At 42.0% G+C, this 19,827-nt stretch overlaps 1 pseudogene; it reads right to left on the bottom strand.

Annotated features, from left to right (window-relative positions):
• Positions 1-10,491, bottom strand: part of LOC125440600 — a 108,992-nt pseudogene extending 98,501 nt beyond the window's left edge.
• Between the last annotated feature and the right edge of the window lie 9,336 nt (positions 10,492-19,827).

The following is a 19,827-nucleotide window of genomic DNA, read 5'->3' as shown; positions in this document are numbered from 1 at the left end:
TCAACTGGCAATACAATTACAATGAAAAGTTATTAGGGAAATAATTCCTAGTTGTACATGGAGGACTGGTACCTAGCTTCTTCTATTTCTGTCTCTGGCCTCGGGAATGCTAGTTTATAACCGGGAAGGAGCAGCTCTCCCCTATGATAGAGGGGAGCCTGTCTGCTTTCTTTGGTCTAATGAATACTAGTAGCTACTAGTCATTGGCAATAACTTAATATTTGTTGCGGAGAGGGGGGGGAGGAGGCTCAGTGGTAGAGCATCCAGTTTTGCATACAAAAGGTCTTTGATTCAGTCCCTAGTGTCTCCAGCCAAAGGATGATGCTGTGAAAGTTCTCTACCTGAGATGATGACAGCCAGTGTAGATAAGGGCAACCTTGGCAAACCAATAACTAGGCACAAAAAGTCTGACAGATCAGCTGTTCAGGCACACAATCCTGAGCTCAGTTCTCATCTTCGTCAGTTAAAAGGGTCAGGAAGCAGTGAGATGAAAGACTACCTAAGGCCCCTTCCGCACATGCAGAATAATGCACTTTCAATCCACTTTCACAATTGTTTGCAAGTGGATTTTGCTATTCCACAGGAAAATCCCGCTGCAAAGTGCATTGAAAGTGGATTGAAAGTGCATTATTCTGCATGTGTGTGTGGGGGGGGGGGGGCTATGACTGGAGAACTGTAGCCAGTCAGTGATCTGATTCCAAATGAGGAAGATTCTTGGATTCATCTGTTGATAATATAAAATAATGAACAGTCCTCAAAACCCTGCTGTAACCACTGAATTGCAAGCATTGGAGGGGAAGGGCGTTTTCAATACAATCTTGTAATAATGGCCTGCAATTTCATAAAACTATTATAATTGTATTAATTATCTTGAATATTAACCAATGGAGCAATGGGAAGGCAGGTTATAATATTAATAAATAATGCTAGCAAGGTGGACTTATTCTGGTTTTAAAGGCCTGAGGCTGGATGGGAATGATTTGTCCAGAGGCTACCAATGACAAAATCAACACTGTAGCTACTGTGACAGATTGACTCTTAAAATAGGTATTGTTGCTGTTAGTATATGGTACTATGCAAGCAAAGAAGCACATTCTGAAAGTCAGTTTGTAAAATGGGGATGATTTAACTAACCCAAAGAAAATGAGGTGTAAACATGCACGGATAATCTTTTAAAACTGAATATAGTCCCATAATCTTTATGTGGTACAATTATACTTAATTGGTAACCAGTAAGTGGTAATTATACAAGAAACCTGGGGAAATGTGGCCATGCTCTTAACTTCAATGTGCAAAATCTGTGTGTCCAAATGTTTTTCAGTTACTTAGCCAAAATAATGTATACAGTTTTGTTTTCACTTTTGCAAAATATACAGGCTTTACTCCTAATTTGCTCAATGTGGCATATGCATACCTGAACATTTTTATTAATTTTTCTTCGCAATATGGAATCTGTGGGCAAGTCCTAAAAGGACAAACTTATAGACTCTCCGCAGCCTCAGCTAAAAAGCAGAGCAGTTCATGGCAAATGTCTAATAACAAACTGAAAGTTGCCGTGTACTCACTCACTTAGCTAGCTGGCTCCACAAGGAGCAGCAGTGGCGTAGGAGGTTAAGAGCTCGTGTATCTAATCTGGAGGAACCAGGTTTGATTCTCCACTCTGCCGCCTGAGCTGTGGATGTTTATCTGGGGAATTCAGATTAGCCTGTACACTCCCACACACGCCAACTGGGTGACCTTGGGCTAGTCACAGCTTCTCGGAGCTCTCTCAGCCCCAACCACCTCACAGGGTCTTTGTTGTGAGAGGGGAAGAGCAAGGAGATTGTCAGCCCCTCTGAGTCTCCTGCAGGAGAGAAAGGGGGGATATAAATCCAAACTCTTCTTCTTCTTCTTCTTATCTCAGGAGAGCTCAGAAAGCAGTGCAGTGCCTGGAACTGTCCACTTCCAAGGCCCAAGGGAACTTATTTTACAATGCTTTAGTACTGTCATTAATCAAAAGTATATAAGCGTCTGCATGCCAAACAAAACAACACAAAGTTTATATTTGGTGGGGCTTTTTTTCAAAATTAGTACAATTTGCTACTGCAAATAGCTGCCGACAAGAGAGTAATTAGGCAATATTGCAGTGAACTGAAGGACTGCAGAGTGTAGGGGAGAGAATGTCATGAACTATAACGTTACTGAGTGGAGTATTTTCCTTAGGCAAGGATACACCCAATCATTTCAGTCGTTTGTTTCTATGCCCTAAATGCTCTGTCCTAATTAGATTTTCCTACTAGTAATTAGTTCTCCTGAATAGAATTTAGGCCTTGCTGTCTGTGAAGATTTTTTTTTCTACTCCAAATGCTCAGGGACATCTTACATATTAACTTGGAATGACTTTTCATGTCTTTGAAAAATTGGGCTGGTTATATAGTTAAAATGACGCTTCCATTCTGAGGATGGTCCAGATCTTCATCCTAGCAACTATTATAGCACATCTATGCAGAGTTACTCCAGATGCTAAACCAGATGAAATCAATGGGCTTAAACTGAAGCAACTTGTAGGATCACATTGCACTGTAACAATACAGTCCAAAAAGCAATTATACTCTTTAATGCTCCTGATACTCATTGGGTTTAATCTGGATTTCATTTTTACATGATGGAGAAGCAGTGGACTGAGTTATTGTCTTCTATCCAGCAATTATACTGTATACTTTCAAGTCAGTTACATCCTGAAATCCTTTTAGAATCCATAAAAGCTGACTGAAAAAGAGGTATTATGTGATATTGGCCTAGTTCGAAATTCTAAATACTGTATGTGGTACTCTTACTATAAGGTTGAGAAAATTTACTTCGGGTATCTATCAGATTTTTCCAGTCTTTCTTTAAGCAAAGTTTTTACTGAGGCACATTTCCACTCTATGCCTACAGCTGTTCGTTGGGGCAGATTTTGATAAAATCTTTCTGGACCTATGCCTTTGTCCCTGTGTCCTTGGCAAGATGGAAGACCTTATTCATTATTTGTTATGTTGCCCAATATACGCAGCCTTCCAGATCAAGATGAATCATGTCTTAATAAACTTTTCTGGATCTGATAAAGATTGTATTGATTTTCTTATCACTGATGTTAATCCAACTATTACCCATATGGTTGCTACTTTTACATTTCTGTCAACTAGGATAAGGAGGAAATTTATTTGTGCTAACCCAGAGGGAACAGTACATTAATAATATATGTTTATCTTTTCATCAGACCTTATTAGGATACCTAAGCATTTATATTATGCATTTTCTTTTTTTGGCTGAGTGTTACTGTAAAGGTATAATTTTGTATTGCAATTAAAAAAAATTAATTGATTTGTTTTAATTGTGTGTACATGCTTGCAATGTTATGGCCTATGGCTTCAACTTAATAAATCTACTGTATGACCTTGGAAGCCAATTGCCTTTAGTGATCTTAGAACAGTGGTGGTGAACCTATGGCACTCCAGATGTTCATGGACTACAATTCCCATGGCCATGCTGACAGGGGCTGATGGGAATTGTAGTCCATAAACTTCTGGAGTCCCATAGGTTCACCACCACGACCTTAGAAGGTATACTCTGGCACTCTTGTGTAATTTCTGAAACAGGGGGCATTTACATTCAAGGCCCTTAACAGAGTAATCCTGGGCAGAATAATTCCAGTCAGCTGACAGAAGTCAGTAGTCTTAGATCAGAGTATCTCTGCATAAGATTGTGTAGTAATTCACAGAATGTTCTTCCTCTCTCCCCTTTCCCCTCTTCCAAGTTAGCTCCCTTTTGAAAGCAGAGCTGAGTCTCTGAACTGCCCAATTCTATAGACTGGCTGCTTGAAGAATAAGTCCACACTTGGGCTTGCTACTTAGAAAAGAAATAGAAGTTCCTGATTGTAAGAGAACTTCTTACTGGATAGGAAAGGCAGAGTAAAGGCTTCTAGCTAGGGTGGAGACAGATTGTAGAAGGCATGTCCAGCCCTCCTGATGGACAAAGGGAGAGAAAGGTCGAATCCCCACTATCTTCTTACCCAGGTTTCTGAACGCAAACTAACCAGGTTTCGGGGATGACTTCCCCATTGCTTCTGCAGCAGATTTCGTTTCTGGCACTCGTTCTCCCCATTCTCCCGTGTCTCGGCAGAACCTGGTTGCAAGTGGCATGGACCCCATTGACACGGTTCAGAGCTGATCTGAGGGGAGGGACAAGGGTTGAAACCCTGACTCGTTTCCCGCTGTGGAGTGTGACGTGGAATTCAGGCAACCAATCAGCACTGCCAGCGCTGTTGCTATGCGCACACAGCCTTTCCTTGTCTTCAGTTTCATTTTTGCTTTTGCGATCAGCCAGCAGAAGGGGATGCAGAAAAACATTAAACAGTCAAATGTGTAACTTTGAATCGTTAACGGTTTACAAAGGTAAACAATTAACTGTTCACACTGTTCGTAAAAAAATAAACGTTAAACTTTTACACGTTGGGTTTTTTGATCACGCTCCTACAAGGTACATTTCCGTGGGGGGGGGGGAAGGTCCCGCCCCATCAAGGCACGCCAGCCAATCAGGGGAGACCGGCAAAGCAAGATAGCCTGGTAGTGGGGATTGCTAAGAGACAGAGTTCGGTAACCAGGTGTGTCTGCGGTGTGCTTGCTGCGGTGGGGAGGGAGAAACTCCGATGAGGAGGACACGGTTTCACAACGAACGGGTTTTGATCTGCATGCAATTTTCAAGTGGGGATTCGACCAAAGAGAGAAGGGAAGTCACCAGAAGGAAGGAACATCTGAAAGCAGCACTCTGGGTAATAAAGGGACAGCACCAAGAGTGAAGAAAGGAAAGTTCAGAGAACACCTTTTCTATCCCAGTACTAATGCTCTACTGCCCTCCCCTGAGACACCAAAGTCTGTGCTACCTTTAAGCAACATTACACATTCCATTCCTTCCAATGCTTTTTATGCTAGAAATATGTGCAGTTTGCTTTTTTAAAAATCAGAATCCTTGAGATTCAGTGATGTGTTTTAAATTTACAAAGCAGAAGCACTGCACAATCAGCTGGTATTTCTTTCTGATTAGAGATACCTTTTCATTACAGCAGAGAACACAGAGGCCAAACACAGCGGAGCTTACCCAGGTATGCATGTGAGCTGAGAACAAAAGCAAGTCAGAGCTAGTTCGTAGTTTCAAAGTAATATAAGGAGTCCTTATTAGAGAATGCCATTCTAGAGCTGGAAAAGAGATGGGTTATCTATTCTAACTAGCTGGATGGAGAGAGATGCTGTCTGCAACTCTCTCCACTTGATGAGTGATGAAGAAGTGTGTGTGCACGAATGGTGGAGAGGTGGAGGAGAAGCCGGAAGAAAGGAAGTTCCCTGAGAGTATCAATTTATATATTCAAGGGATAGTGTCAGAGCAGTAGAGAAAGAATGTCCAGTGTTTTGACCCCTCTAGCTGTCTGACTCACTTATCAAGACCTCCTCTGTCATTGAAGCAGGAGACCCTTCCCTTCCAGCACATTCAGGAGTTTACTCATAACTAATTTAAGTTAAATTATTCTGATATAGTCTCCTGATTAGGTAAAATGTCTTACTAGGAAAGACCAAGTCTATAGCAGATAAAATATCTGTGAGAATCCATGGAACCGACTGGCACTATGTGATACCCCAGCATTTGGCTTGTAGGCTTCTGGATATTGATCTACCCAGAAGACCAAAATCTGCCTATTTCCAACCACTGTTCTAAACATTATAACACTACAGATATTAATTTGCTACATTCCAGACCTTTTATTGATTTTTCCTTTCCTTTTATTGTCATGTTCTTCTGACCAAAGGCCTTGAGCAATATCAAAAGCAAATACCAGACAGAATACAAAACAGTAAACATAAAGAGACAACGTGGCAAATTAAAACTCATCTCTGCAACAGCACAGGGAAACAACAAGTGATAGAAATTTGGCAACCTATTATTTCCAGGTAGGTGTCTGCTAGCGGAAAAAGAGTTCACGTGGGATTTGATAGGAAGTTGACATTTACTCAGGACAGGTGCAATCCAGAGGTCTCTGAGGGCACCTTCACACATGCAGAAGAATGCACTTAGTAATCAAGGCATTCAATGCAAAAGTAGTTCCGCAGCTACTCTATGGCTTTCCAGTCCTTTTCTTAGCCCAAAACACCAGTCTCAACACTCTACACTCTAAATTTCTGCATAGGATTATGGGTTTCCCCAACTGCGTGTCTTATGCAGCCTTACGCATTGAACTAGGCCTATGTTCCTTAACTACCTTGGCTTGGATTAGAGCAACTATATACTGGTTAAAAATCCACCGTCATTCCAAGCCAGGCAGTTTCACATGCTTACTGCTCTCTGAACTTAACACTTCAAGCTGGCATGATAAAATAGTTGATAAGATTACAGAAATTGGCATATCTATGGATGAAATATCAATGTTATCTTATTTAGAGGCAAAAAAATTGTTAAAAGAACAATTCCTTGAATGGGATTATCAAAGATCTTTAATAGCAGCAAATTCAACTTGCTCACCTCTAAATCAATCACTAGTTGAAGCAAAGGGTTGTATGTCTCATTATTTACTTTATATGATTAATTTTAGATTGAGACGTGCATTCTCTTTAGCAAGATTCAATATTTTGCCATCTGCTCTACTCGAGGGTCGATTCCAAAAAATACCAAAGACCGAAAGATTATGCCCTTGCAACAGCATACAAGTAGAAACACTAGAGCATATCATGTTTCACTGTCCAAATAGGGAATGCTTAAGGTATAAGTATCGACCATTGTTTACATCTTTTAATGTAGATATGACAGATGATCAAAGGATAAAGTATTTCCTGGATGGATCAAATCAGGATTTTTCTGAATTAGTTGCCAAGTTTCTGTTGGATATAATTGGCACATCTGCTAAGGGAGATTTTTATATTAAATGATGGTTATTTGAGTTGTAACTATGTTATTCTGGTTGTAAAACGTTTCTGGTTACAAATTGTTTTACTGTATGATGCCAATAAAGGCTTTGTGTGTGTGTGTGTGTGAATAATGCACTTTCAATCCACTTTCAGTGCACTTTGCAGCTGGATTTTACTGTGCAAAATAGCAAAATCCACTTGCAAACAATTGTGAAAGTGGATTGAAAGTGCATTATTCTGCATGTGCAAAAGTGCCCACAGTGGTGTCCCTTGATCACAGAATAAGATGAAGATGAAGTGATCTATGGTCTCTGTTACTCCAGTTGCCTTGCAGCAGTAGCAGTCGGAATATGGAGTTTTGGTGAAGTGTCCCTGAGCTCTGCAGTTGGCAAGACATTTAGTCTGTCTAACACTAAAGCACACCTATGTCCACGTGTTGTAAGGAGGTTTAGGCTGTTTCCACACAGCGGTGGAAATGAACCTCCACTGTCATAAATTATGCCTGTGGAGGTTCGGGGACTGTTCGCACTGTAGCATGCGAGCAGCCCCAACTGTCTCCCCAGCCAGAGAGGCAGCTCCTTCAGTCTCCTCCACTCACCTCTTCTTCCAGCGTCACTCTGGAGGGCTGGAGGGACCTCCAGGGGTTGGAGGGCAGCATGGGCATGTCCCTCCAGCCCTCCAGAGCGACCTTGGAAGAAGAGGTGAGTGGAAGGGAGGGGAAAAGTGATGTCTTCCCATGCATTTCGCACCGTGCCAGCTTGAAGATGGCACTTTAAAAAAATGGCACCTTTGCACAGCTTGGGGGGAGCCAGGACGGCGCTTCTGTGATGCAGCAGCGCCTCCTGTGCGAACAGCACCCCAGGAACCGTTTTTTCCCTGTCTCTGGGGTGGTGTTTTTTGGCCATGCGGAAATGGCCTTAGATACAGGTGAGAATCAAAGAGGAGGAAATACCCACTGCAAAAACAGAGCATGCATGCCTTGCATAGGCCTTTGGGCTGGTGTGATCAAACTCCAAAACCCTTTTCCGAACCAATCTTATAACTTCAGAATAACCTTATCCATAACCTCAACAGGAGAGAAACCACAAAAAAATCTAACCAATCATCCATACATTTCTCCCATACACTTCTAAAGGAATCTCAGTAAATGTAAAAGACCTCTTGGGAATAGAACACTGAAAAGAAGACCTTCAGTCTTAAGCTGAAGACACTTATCCGGCCCTGGACTCCAATGTGTCCTCATGAACCCCAGTTGGAGCACAGTTCCTGCTATCCAGAGAAAAATAGAAGTGGACGGTCAATAGACTCACTGACACTATTAATCTAAATGTCTACCCCAAATAAAACCTGTGGGATAACCTTAACATTAAAGACCTCAATTGCTGCAGGAGCATTCTGTCCCCCTTTGGAATAAATGAACTGTATGACAGCATTTATATTTACCCCAGCAGTTCTTTTAGCAGAATAAAAAATAGCTTTTCCAAGTGAGGTTGCTACTAAACATTACACTCAAGTATTTAAAATGTGCTACCTGTTCAAGTTTTTCCTCATTAATCATTCATAGTTTCCATTTAATGTAGGGTTTTTTTTAAAAAAAGATGATAATTTTAGATTTTTCATCATTCACTGATTGTCCTTCCCAGGAATAGGGTTTGGTAAATGTATGCAGTAACTTATATATCCCAACTTCTGACTGGGATAATAACACAGTATCGTCTGCATAAAGCAGAACAACAATATCATGGTTAGCAGTGCAGGAGCACTGAGCACTGTTTTTTGCAGATGAGGCATCATATCGTTCACATAAAGATAGCAGAGGGGCTAAATGATATCCTTGTTTGACACCTTGCAAAAGAAATATATGGTCAGAGAGCTGCCCTTCTGATCCATAACAGATCTGTGCAATTGTATTCTCATATAGTTTATAAATTAATGCTAGAAGACTTTTACCTATTGATGTTAAACCAATTTTGCCCAGAGGCACTTTTGTGGCACTGAATGAAATGCTGTACAAAGGTCCATAAATGCTACATAAAGATAGAATCCCCTTTTATTGATTTTAAGTACTCTGGATGGAAGACACTGTATTGGTCATATCCCCAGCACAATCCCACAGAAGATTTCCACAGACAGATGGGAGGGGGGTTTGGCTCACTCCAACTTCCTTCAGCAGATTCCTTCTCCAGATCCCCTTCATGCTGTTCCTGGGGACCCGCTGTCTCCCTGAGCAACATTTGGGGCTGCAGTGGAGCTGCAGGAAGAAACCACACTCTGCAGATGAAAACCCCTTCCATTGAAATTATTGGTGGATAGAAATAAAAGGATAACATTGGAAATGAACCGATTACATTGCAAATGGCAAAGTTTGTAGCCACAGTTGCTTAGACTAAGGCCGTTTCCGCACGGAGGCGGAAGCGGCTAGGTCGGCGCATTTCGCGCCGACCCGACGACCCTGGGACCGTCCGCATGGACGGTCCTGGAAAGAGCCGGGACGGCGGCGGCGCGAGCGCTGGTGCCCGGCTGACCCGGCGTGTCTCCGGGCCTCCGGCACGTTGCCGAGGCCTGGGGACACGCCCCCCCGGCCCTGCGCGCCTGCTCCATTAGGCGGCGTGAGGGCGGCACGGCTGCGATGCAGCTGCGCCCCCTGTGTGAATGGTGGCCTGGAGATGGCGTTTTTGCCGTCTCCAGGCCGCCATTAAATGCCCGTGCGGAAACGGCCTAGGATAAAGTTGACCTCTATTAATGTAGTTTATTGTTATGAAATATGCTACTAATTTCATCTTTGTTATTATGGTTGTGAACTTTGTACTACAACTGGCAATGTAACTGTTTGTGTTGTGATTTTACAGTGTTTGTGTTTGTTGTTTCCTACTACTTTGAGTCAATGCAATAAACGTACTTGATGTGAAAGTACTGGTTGATCTGACTCCTTATGTTGATCTGACTCTAGGCTAGACTTTGGAAAAGATAGTAATTAAAGTATTAAAAGCCAAAGGCAGGCAGACAGCTTTAATTTTAAACTCACAATGCATTATTAATATGATTCTGTTCTAATGTACTCTGTTACACTTCCCCTTCTCTGTATAGTTCAAGACAGCCACCACAGGGTACTTTCCTCTGGTGGTCACAACCAGAAATTATGGAGAAAGTAGTTAGTAAACCTAGTTCACTTACTACTACACAGTCGTTAGCACATTGCTGGTTGCTTCTTCAGAAGTAATAGGGAGTTATGAGGAGAAGGCAGGCAGGAATTGCTGGATATAGAAGGAGAAGGATACGTGAGCTTGAGGTCTGCTTCTGTATTGCCATGCTATGATGAAATACTATGTGCAGATTTTTAAAGCATTCAGAGGTACTGGAGCATCAATACATAAATAAAAAAATACAGATTTCACTTGGCAAAACATTTGAAGGGTCACCGATTCCCACATTGTTCAACCCACTAGTTAAAAGTCTTTTCTGAAGTCCTGCTCTCTGCTGTCCTGCCTCCAATAGTGAAGAAGGTGGTGACCGTCGGTAGAGCTTGTTCACTGGTGGCATCTTTGGCATGCCCTGTTCCTTGATGCTTGCCACTTTTCATTTAGGCAGCAGTCCAAAACATTTACATTTACCCAGGCTTACAACTCAGGGGAACCAATTCCTTTCACTAAGGACTGTCATGATACAATTTTAGATTGTTGGGTTCAGTTTATACTGCTTTTATGTTTTGTAAGATTGTTATTGACCTGGTTTTATTAACATGCCTATTTTAATGTTTTTGTTGTCTTGTCCGTTTTATTATTTTATTGACTTATCAAAATTGTTATGTTGTGAGCTACCTCAGACCAGTTCTGAAAGGGCAGTGTACACAATTTCTAAGTAAATAAACCATAAATACCTTCCTCTTAGGCAATTTTAATCGTATGATTCATCGATACAGGTTTCAGGAGAGAGAAGTTAACAGGTCATACGAAAGCAATAATGATATTCTTCCATACCTATCTGGGAGGAGGAGAATGAGGGCTAGGATTATTAGGAGGCTACTGGGTACTCAATAGAAAATCTTCCAATACATGAGGACTGGAAAAAGTTTCGTTGCCCAGTTCTCCACAGATCCAAGAACATAAGGAGAGCTCTGCTTGTTCAGACCAATGGTCCATCTAGTACAGCATCCTGTTCACACAGTAACCAGCAAGAAAACATAGGGCCAGCAAGAAAACATAGAGGCAGAGGTCTTCCCCTGATTTTGCATTCCAGCACTGGTATTCAGAGATTTGCTGCCTCCAACTGTCTGTCCATAACGTTGAGGGGGAGGAGTTGTTCCAATACAGCTGATGAGGGCCCAGCTAGACTGACTGGTACAGTAAGACCATATCATTTCTATCATATGCATCCCACTGGTGCAAATAAAAAAAATATGCATTGCAGGCAGAGGTGCAGCCCTTCCTGCTCAACTCACATAAACCCCCATCAGATGAAAAAAGACACCAGACAACATTTTGTGTGGATAAGAAAATTGGCCATAGCCAAAGAGTTTATTGACAGAAGGCACAGGAAAGCAAAATGGTGCAGCATGGGGAGGTGATCCAGCCTCTGGGCAGCCCGGGCCCTGATCGAGCATGTGCAAAAGACCAGGCAGTTTCAGGCCTGGTTTTGTGCGGGCACAAGGGTCAGGGCCCTGATTGGGTGACGTTCTCTCACGATATGCGGGAGAGTACGTCATCAGAGTGGGCCCAGCAGGGCTTATATAAAGCCCAGGGCCCACTCTGCACCCGGACAGCCAGCGTGGAGGATCGTCGCTAGATTGTCTATTGGTAGGGGGGAGTGGAGTTTGGTGGCAGCAGCTGTGGACTTGGCGGGGCTTTGCCGGGAGGGGTGAGGCAAACTGAACCCAGTACTGGCTGCTTGGAGCCGTAATGGAGGTCCCTGGGAATAGGGGCACGGGGGCTAGCAATCCCCCCTCCTACCCTACATTCATTACTGTCCTGCAGGGGGCATGTGGGGAAAATTCCTTAGGTCATTCCCCCTTCCTTCTGGCCAGCAGTTTGGGGCTTAACGCAGGCAAGGATTTTGGCCTGCTGGCAGAGCGTTTCCAGGTTCCCATGCTAGACATCACACACATCCCCTCCCCAATCACGGGAGGCAGGGCTCAGGCAATTTAGGGCACCACTGCACTTTAGGGCACCGCTTTCTAATTTTGTGCTCCATAGAGACTGAAACAGAGAGAATGACTGCTTACATGGACAATTGTTTTTTGATAGGCCCAAGGAATCATCAAGTGTATGCTAAGGTAGCTATAAGTATTGTTATTACTGTCTGTCTATCTAACATGAGAATGAGATGATAAAGCACTCATTTAATCCATTGCCTTGAGCATCTTTGGACTTCAGATTTTCTCTCTAAGTGTACATGCAATTATATATAATTTGGACCCTGAGTGACTGAGTCAGAGAGTACTTTTCCAAGGCCTCTAATTTAAAAACCATCAAGCTGGTTCCAGAAACGAATAAAACATTTTAACCCTCTTTCCCCTCCCCCCCAATATGGAGCAGGTTCCCACTACAAGAATAGTCTTGAAGAGAATAAATCCATATCTGATTACTGTCTATGAACTCCACTCCATCCCACCCCCTGAACCACAGGCCGGAAATAGTAATAATGGGTCCAAGAATTGTGCATGTGTTTTGTTCTTCCAGGCCATGTTGTCATATAAATGACAACTGAATGAAATTAATCTGACTGATCGTCAATACAATCATGCTATATTGTAGCACTATATTTTATGGTCATCAAATGGATGCCAAGATAAGATTCAGTAGACAGTGCATCCCTGAATGAAACTACTACAGTCTAGACCACTGGTTTCAATGGACCTTGGGCTTTTCTGCATACCACACTTACCCCATTTTGAAAGTGTTTTTAATCCCATCATTAACCTCAAAGTCTCCTATAAAGTTTCCTCAGAAACTTGTTTCCCGGCTGGCATAATTTTTTTTGTTTTTTCCACACTAGCACTGCAGCAATCCTCCATAGCTTCACTGATTCAATTCCCCAACCCCCCCAAAAAAAGAAAACTCAATAAACAATAAATATTCCAATCCAATCCAAAGCCTTTATTGGCATTATAAATTACAGAGTTAGTAAAAAGGGGCGTTTATCTACTAACTGAGACATTAAAATATTAAAATACATTAAAACAGCGTTGAACATTCACAACATCAAGGTACCTTCGGGACCGCATCACCCCATATGTCCCTACTCGGCCTCTGCGTTCAGCAGAGGCCAATTTGCTGGTGGTCCCCGGCCCCTCAATGATGCGGCTGGCCTCCACACGGGCCAGGACTTTCACAGCCCTGGCCCCGGCCTGGTGGAACACCCTCCCACCAACTGTCCGGGCCCTGCGGGACCTTGGTGAGTTCCGCAGGGCCTGTAAGACTGTGTTGTTCCACCGGGCCTTTGGAGTGTCCAGCCGCTCCTGCTTTGGCACTGGTACAACAGAGCTCCTCATATTGAGGGGCCTGCCGTCCCCCCCTTCTTGGGGTGGGTTTTTAAATTGAGCCTGGACGCCTCTTGTTTAATTTGCTAATTGTTAGCCGCTGTTTTTATGTATTTTAAGATGTTTTATTGACGGAGCCTATGTTTGCATTTTACCGGATTTGCTCCTTTTTATTGTTTATATATTATGTTGTTCACCGCCCGGTGCCCTTTGGGGATCGGGCGGTCTAGAAATTGAATAAAAAATTATAAATAATAATAATAACATTCACGCACACATAAAATAATTTAGCCGTTACTACTATGTAGGCAATGATTGCGCCTGACCAAGTAGTTCCTCAAAAAACTTGCAACATTCTCACAAACAAGATCACAGGAACCGTTGAGTAGAAAATTCATAACAGATGGTAGCCTAACATCGTTTGAGCTCTCTATCAATGGACAGATGTATATAGAGCGTAACGACTCGTACATTGGACATTCCAATAGTACATGTTGAACAGTCTCTACAACGGCCATATTACATTGGCATAACCTGTTCTCGTATGGAGTGTTATTGTACCTGCCAAGAGTCATAGCGTTAGGCAGAGCGTTAAAATAATAAATATTGATAGGAGCATGGATCATGGCTTGCTATTTTGGCAGGGGGAAAAATCGGTCCAAGTATGTTCGCACTGTGACTGAAGCTAGGTCAGAAATGTTTCCGGAAAAATAATGCATTAAAATTGTTTTCAGAAACAAAGAGAAAAAGTTGTTTGGAAACATTTTCAAAACTAAACAGGAGGAAAAATGTACACAACTCCATGGAGAAAATGTTCCATTAGTGAACTGGAAATGATGTAAATGGCTTGTGCGGGAAGGGCCTTAGTTTGAAGTAACTCTACATTGGACAAGGATATTCGTCTTTGCTGATTCGCTGTTTCAGTGACTGGGATGCAGTTGAGTATATATATAGTTAAGATTATTAATATTTTTGCCTAGAAACTTGAAGAGAATTGCCCAAAACTGGACTTACATCTGAATACACGTCCATAGGGGTGCACTATTTATTTGAATCATTTTGTCCGTTTCTGTGATAAAATAACATAGCTGTCTATTTGTTTCCAATCCATATTTTATAAACATTTTATTTACAATTTCCAGCACAGGACAGCACAGAAGAGATATGGAAGCAAGTTCGATTTAATTACTGTTTGCTAAGCAGTGAGTAGCAAGAAAATGGCATTGAAGTAATGCTTTTGTGTACCCAAACAAGAAACCCGTATCACAGCACGAACTTTGATCTAAACGTTTTCTTATCTTTTACACAAACCCTAATGGAAAATTGAGGAGAGAAAGTCGCTTCTGAGAAGATGGAGATTTAATGCTGTTATTATGCTTCCATCAAGTCTTTCTGTGTTCTCAATCTGACATGCTCTGTTTGGGTGTTTAACATCGGTCAGGTTGCATTTTGTAGCATTTAGAAGAAGCACTTTAAAGTTGATAGGGAAAGACATTTGATTAAGAACCTCTTGATTCTCAGGGTTTAAATTAGATGTGACGAGGCAAATCCCGAGCACAAGACAAGCTAATCTAAGTATTCTTGTGGGACATAGTCTACCTGTTCTTCTATGCAGAACCCATTGAGGTAAATGGGAGCTGGGCACAAACACATTTTATCTAGATGAACTGTAGTTGCACAACAGCAGGACACAATCTACTGCAAAATTCTCCTTCATGTCCCACTGAATTTGTGTATGTATGTTAAGCGTCATCAAGTCACTTCCTACTTATGCAACCCTATGAATTAATGACTCTAAAAGCGTCCTATCATTAACAGCTTTTCTCAGGTCTTGTAAGTTGTGGCTGAAGACTGTGGCTCCTTTGATTGAATCAATCCAACTCAGATTGAGTCTTCTTTTCAATGAATTTCACTTCCCCTGAGTTTAATATAAACTATATCAGCGTGTGGCTATGGTGGTGCTCTTATACAGCCCTCATACATTTTAATGTTGCTGTTTTCTGGAACCTTATGCTATGTTCTCACAACACACACGCACACACCCCTAGTCTTTTCAATCAAGTTTGACTCAGAAAATCTCCAGGCTATGTAGGACCATGTTTATGAATGCTGCTGCACGCTTGTGTAGTTTCCATTCATTTCAGCGGAATGCATACAGTGGAGCTTCTCAATAGATTTGGTTCCTCTATGTCCATGACTCCATAAACAGAAAAACAACAAGTTGTGTTGCAGCAAGATGAAGCAAATGGGAACTAATCCTTACATGTCAAAACAAAAGGCCAAATTGATGGAAAGGCCCTAGAATATTGTGGTGAAATAATCACTTCATTGTTATTCAATGTATGTCAGTAAAAAAGGGGCAAGAGATGTTATCAGGATCTCTTCCCCTCCTCCAGCTGAGACCCCTTAGATAGTAGGGTTTCCCTCTTATTTTGGATTTAGTTGTTTTAATAGACACCCACTTGTATAGCCTAAATGTCAAGGGATGTGAAACGTGGAAAATCTCAAGAAGGCACTTGGGTCAAGCCATAATATTGGAAATACCCAGAAATGAAGAAGGTGTTGCTGCAAGGAAAGCTGAATATGTGCCATCTCCCCCAGCTCAGTGGCATATCATTATCATTAACAAGACTTTTCAATACGGGAGACATCACCCAATATCCTGTCGTGCTCCAGAGGTGTCTGCCCAGCTCAAGGATGTTGCTGTTTCATTAACCATGTGCCACTTCCTCTTCCTTTTCTCATTTAATCAAGAAGAGAACTCAAGACGATAATTTGCCTTCCTTCCTGTTTCAGGAGATATGTGACCTTAGCCAGACATTTGAGTCCATGCAAATCTAGCTTGCTTCAACCTAATTAAAGAACAATCCTGCTGCCTCATCCAGGCTCATGGTGCCTATGCAGATTTGGCTCACAATCGCCCAACCAAGGTATTTTCCCCATTTTTGCCTGCCAAAGCTTGACAGCAGTTAACTTTAAACTAGCCAAAGTTAGAAAGGTCAAACCCCCACTTAAACTGGAGATCTCCTGTCCTGAAAGAAGGACCCCCAGATCCAGCAGTCAGTTCCTTAGATCTCTGGTATGGAATCTCTGCTGGTCAGAACTTTGGCTTCCTTCTGAGAACCCCTGTTGCAGTCTGTAGGCTTTTTTCTTCTCACTGTGCTCCTTGGATCTCCACTGCATCTATCCCAGACCTTTCCAGGCCTCAAGCCCCAACTTTAAGATTGGCCTCCCTCACTCCTTAAAACTTTTTCTTAATTGTCCCTTTTATACAGTGCTGGTGTTTGCATGTACGTGTGTGACTGTTTAGGGAATCAGTTCTCAGGTGCTTAGTGTAGGTTCTTAATATTTTTATTCTTTTTTATTTTATTTTGTATAAAGTTATTTGTTTGTGGTTACAATTACTCTCTCACACACATTTTGTTGAGTCATAATTTTACTTTGGGGTACCTCTGTAGTAAGGTGACCAGAAGGTCACCTTTGTGAACCGGGACGGGCGCGACAGGGCGGGAAACGGGAGCGCCCCAGAAGGCCGTGCGCTCCTGCGGCCGCGTGCACGGGAGGCTGCCGCACTGCCTTGCGCCCCAGAAGGCAGTGCGGCAGCCTTCCAAAAATCGGGACACTTGAAAAAACCCACGGTATGCGGGACAAATTGTTTTAGGGCAGGACTGTCCCGCTAAAAGCGGGACGTCTGGTCAGCCTACTCTATAGAGACCCACCCTGGAATTCAAAGGCTACAAGATCTCATATGATTCTTTTCCGGAACCCTTTTAAAGCTACTCTCCACTTCTTTGGGTTCAGTTTGGGTAACAGCGTCTCTGTGGAGAACCAAGTCTTATTTACTATGTCAAATGGTAAGTAACATTAACATAGTAGGAGCAGGAAGGATGGGAACATCTCTCTAGGGTTCTCAAATCTCAGGGAAGGGCAGTGTTTTTCCATTTAGCATCTGGAACATTGTCTGAATTTTTCAGCTGGCTATTAATAAATTTTTAAAAATGGCTTCGTTTCATCCTGGATTTTCCAGGTACATTTCCAGCACCGTGAGGGTAAAAATAACTCATGTGTATAAATTATGCATGGAAGCCAGCTATAAATTACTCATATTAAAAAGAGCCCTCTACTTTATATAGTATGCACACATATCCATAAGAGTCAAGCATCTGTTATAATTTATGCAAACTGCTTTTGTCACTGTTCATACTTTATAAATGATATGAACATCAAGATTCAAACTGGTTTTATTCTAGCAAGGGCAGGGAGGTCCAAAGTTTTCACCTCATTTTTCTCTTTCTGACTTTTTCTTCTGCGATGCCATATCTGCCAACTAATCTCTCTTCAGCTTCCAATGTGTATCTTTTGAAAGTGTACCAAAGATTGTTCTTTGAGTCCCAGCTAATGACAAGTTCACATCCACCGGACCAGCAGTTAATTAAAAAAAAATCCAGGAAAATCAATACTGTGCCTAATTAACTGTAGACACATTCATCCATCTCCGGATTATGGTCTGCTGGCCTTATCTCTATTTAAAAACAACAAACAAGAACAACAAGAACATCCCACACAAAATTAACTTGACCAAAATCAATAGTATGCGATATCTTCCAGTGAAAAAAAGGGAAAAAAATACTTTCAAGCTGATATGCATTGTTACTTTTACACAGACACAATTAAAGCTAGGAAGTTCATTGTTCCAAAAGACTGCCAAGGCCAAGACCTCATGGGGTTTTAAAAACAACCAAATATTCAAGGAGCAGATATCAGTAAAAGCAGAGTTTCCCTGGCTCAGCAGCTAGGTTAAGATTCAGTCAGGGTTCAAGGCAAACTCCAATCTTTGCTCAATAGCATAGAGATCATGGAGTTGTAATCCAGAGTCCTTTGGAATTCTCTCAGCCTTACCTACCTCACAAGGTGTTTGTTGTGGGGAGAGGAAGGGAAGGAAGTTTGTAAGCCACCTTGAGTCTCCTTACAGAAGAGAAAGACAGGGTATAAATCCAAACTCTTCTTCAGATAGTCTCACCTCTGGCTAGTATTGTGCTGGCAATTAGGTAGGGTTGCCAACTTCAGCTTGAGAAATTCCTGGAGATTTTGGGACCGTGCCTGGGAATAGCAGAGTTTGGAAAGGAGAGGGAACAGAGCAAATGTGTTATGTCATTGAGTCATAGAATCATAGTTGGAAGAGACCCCAAGGGCCATCAAGGCCAACTCCCTGCAATACAGGAACACACAATCAAAGCATTCCTGACAGATGGCCATCCAGCCTCTCTTTAAAAACCATCAAAGAAGGAGACTCTACCACACTCCAAGGCAGTGCATTCCACTGTCGAACAGCCCTTACTGTCAGGAAGTTTTTCCTGATGTTTCAGTGGAATCTATTTTCCTTCACCTTGGACCCATTACTCCTTGTCCTAGTCTCTGGATCAGCAGAAAACACGCTTGCTCCCTCACCAACATAACATCGCTTCAAATATCTAAACATGGCTATCATGTCACCTCTTAACCTTCTCTTCCAAACTAAACATATCCAGCTAACTATACAGTCCGCCTGCTGAAGATGCCATTTCCTCTAGAGAAATTGATCCCAGTAATGTGGGTATCAGCTGCAATTCTGAAAGAATTCCAACTCCCTCCTGATTGTTAATAACCCTAGGCTCATTCCGCACATGCAGAATAATGCACTTTCAAACTGCTTTCAGTGCTCTTTGAAGCTGTGCAGAATGGCAAAACCCACTTGCAAACAGTTGTGAAAGTGGTTTGAAAACACATTATTTTGCGTGTGCAGAAGGGGCCCTAGACTCAACAACTCTTTCAATTCTTGTGTGTAAAGTGCTGCCAAATCGCAACTGACTTATGGTGACCCCACAAGGGGCTTTCAGTGCAGGTGATTAAGCAGCCGTGGTTTTCCATCTTATGCAGAGTTGTCCTTGGAGATCTCCCTTCCAAGTATGGACCCTGTTTAGCTTCTGAGATCGGGCAAGGTTGGGCTTTACCATGCTGCCTTCCTTCCCTTGCAAGGAATAGAATAGAATAGAATAGAATAGAATAGAATAGAATAGAATAGAATAGAATAGAATAGAATAGAATAGAATAGAATCTTTATTGGCCAAGTGTGATTGGACACACAAGGAATTTGTCTCCGGTGCATATGCTCTCAGTGTACATAAAAGAAAAATACATTTGTCAAGAATCATAAGGTACAGCACTTAATGATTGTCATATAGGTCTAGTAAGCAATCAGGAAACAATCAGTAGTAATGAAAACATAAAATGTAAAATCATAAAATAAAATAAAATAAAATAAAATAAAATGTCAGCACAGGCTATAGTCATACAGTCATAAGTGGGAGGAGATGGGTAATAGGAATGATGAAAAAAGTAGTGCAGTAATTATATAATAAGTATATAATAAATAGTTTAACATTATCGAGGGAATTATTTGTT

Source organism: Sphaerodactylus townsendi, linkage group LG11 (genome assembly GCF_021028975.2).
Source record: "Sphaerodactylus townsendi isolate TG3544 linkage group LG11, MPM_Stown_v2.3, whole genome shotgun sequence".
Lineage (NCBI taxonomy): Eukaryota > Metazoa > Chordata > Lepidosauria > Squamata > Sphaerodactylidae > Sphaerodactylus > Sphaerodactylus townsendi.
Note: the sequence above shows the minus strand (reverse complement) of the source record. Positions and strands in the feature narration are given on the sequence as shown.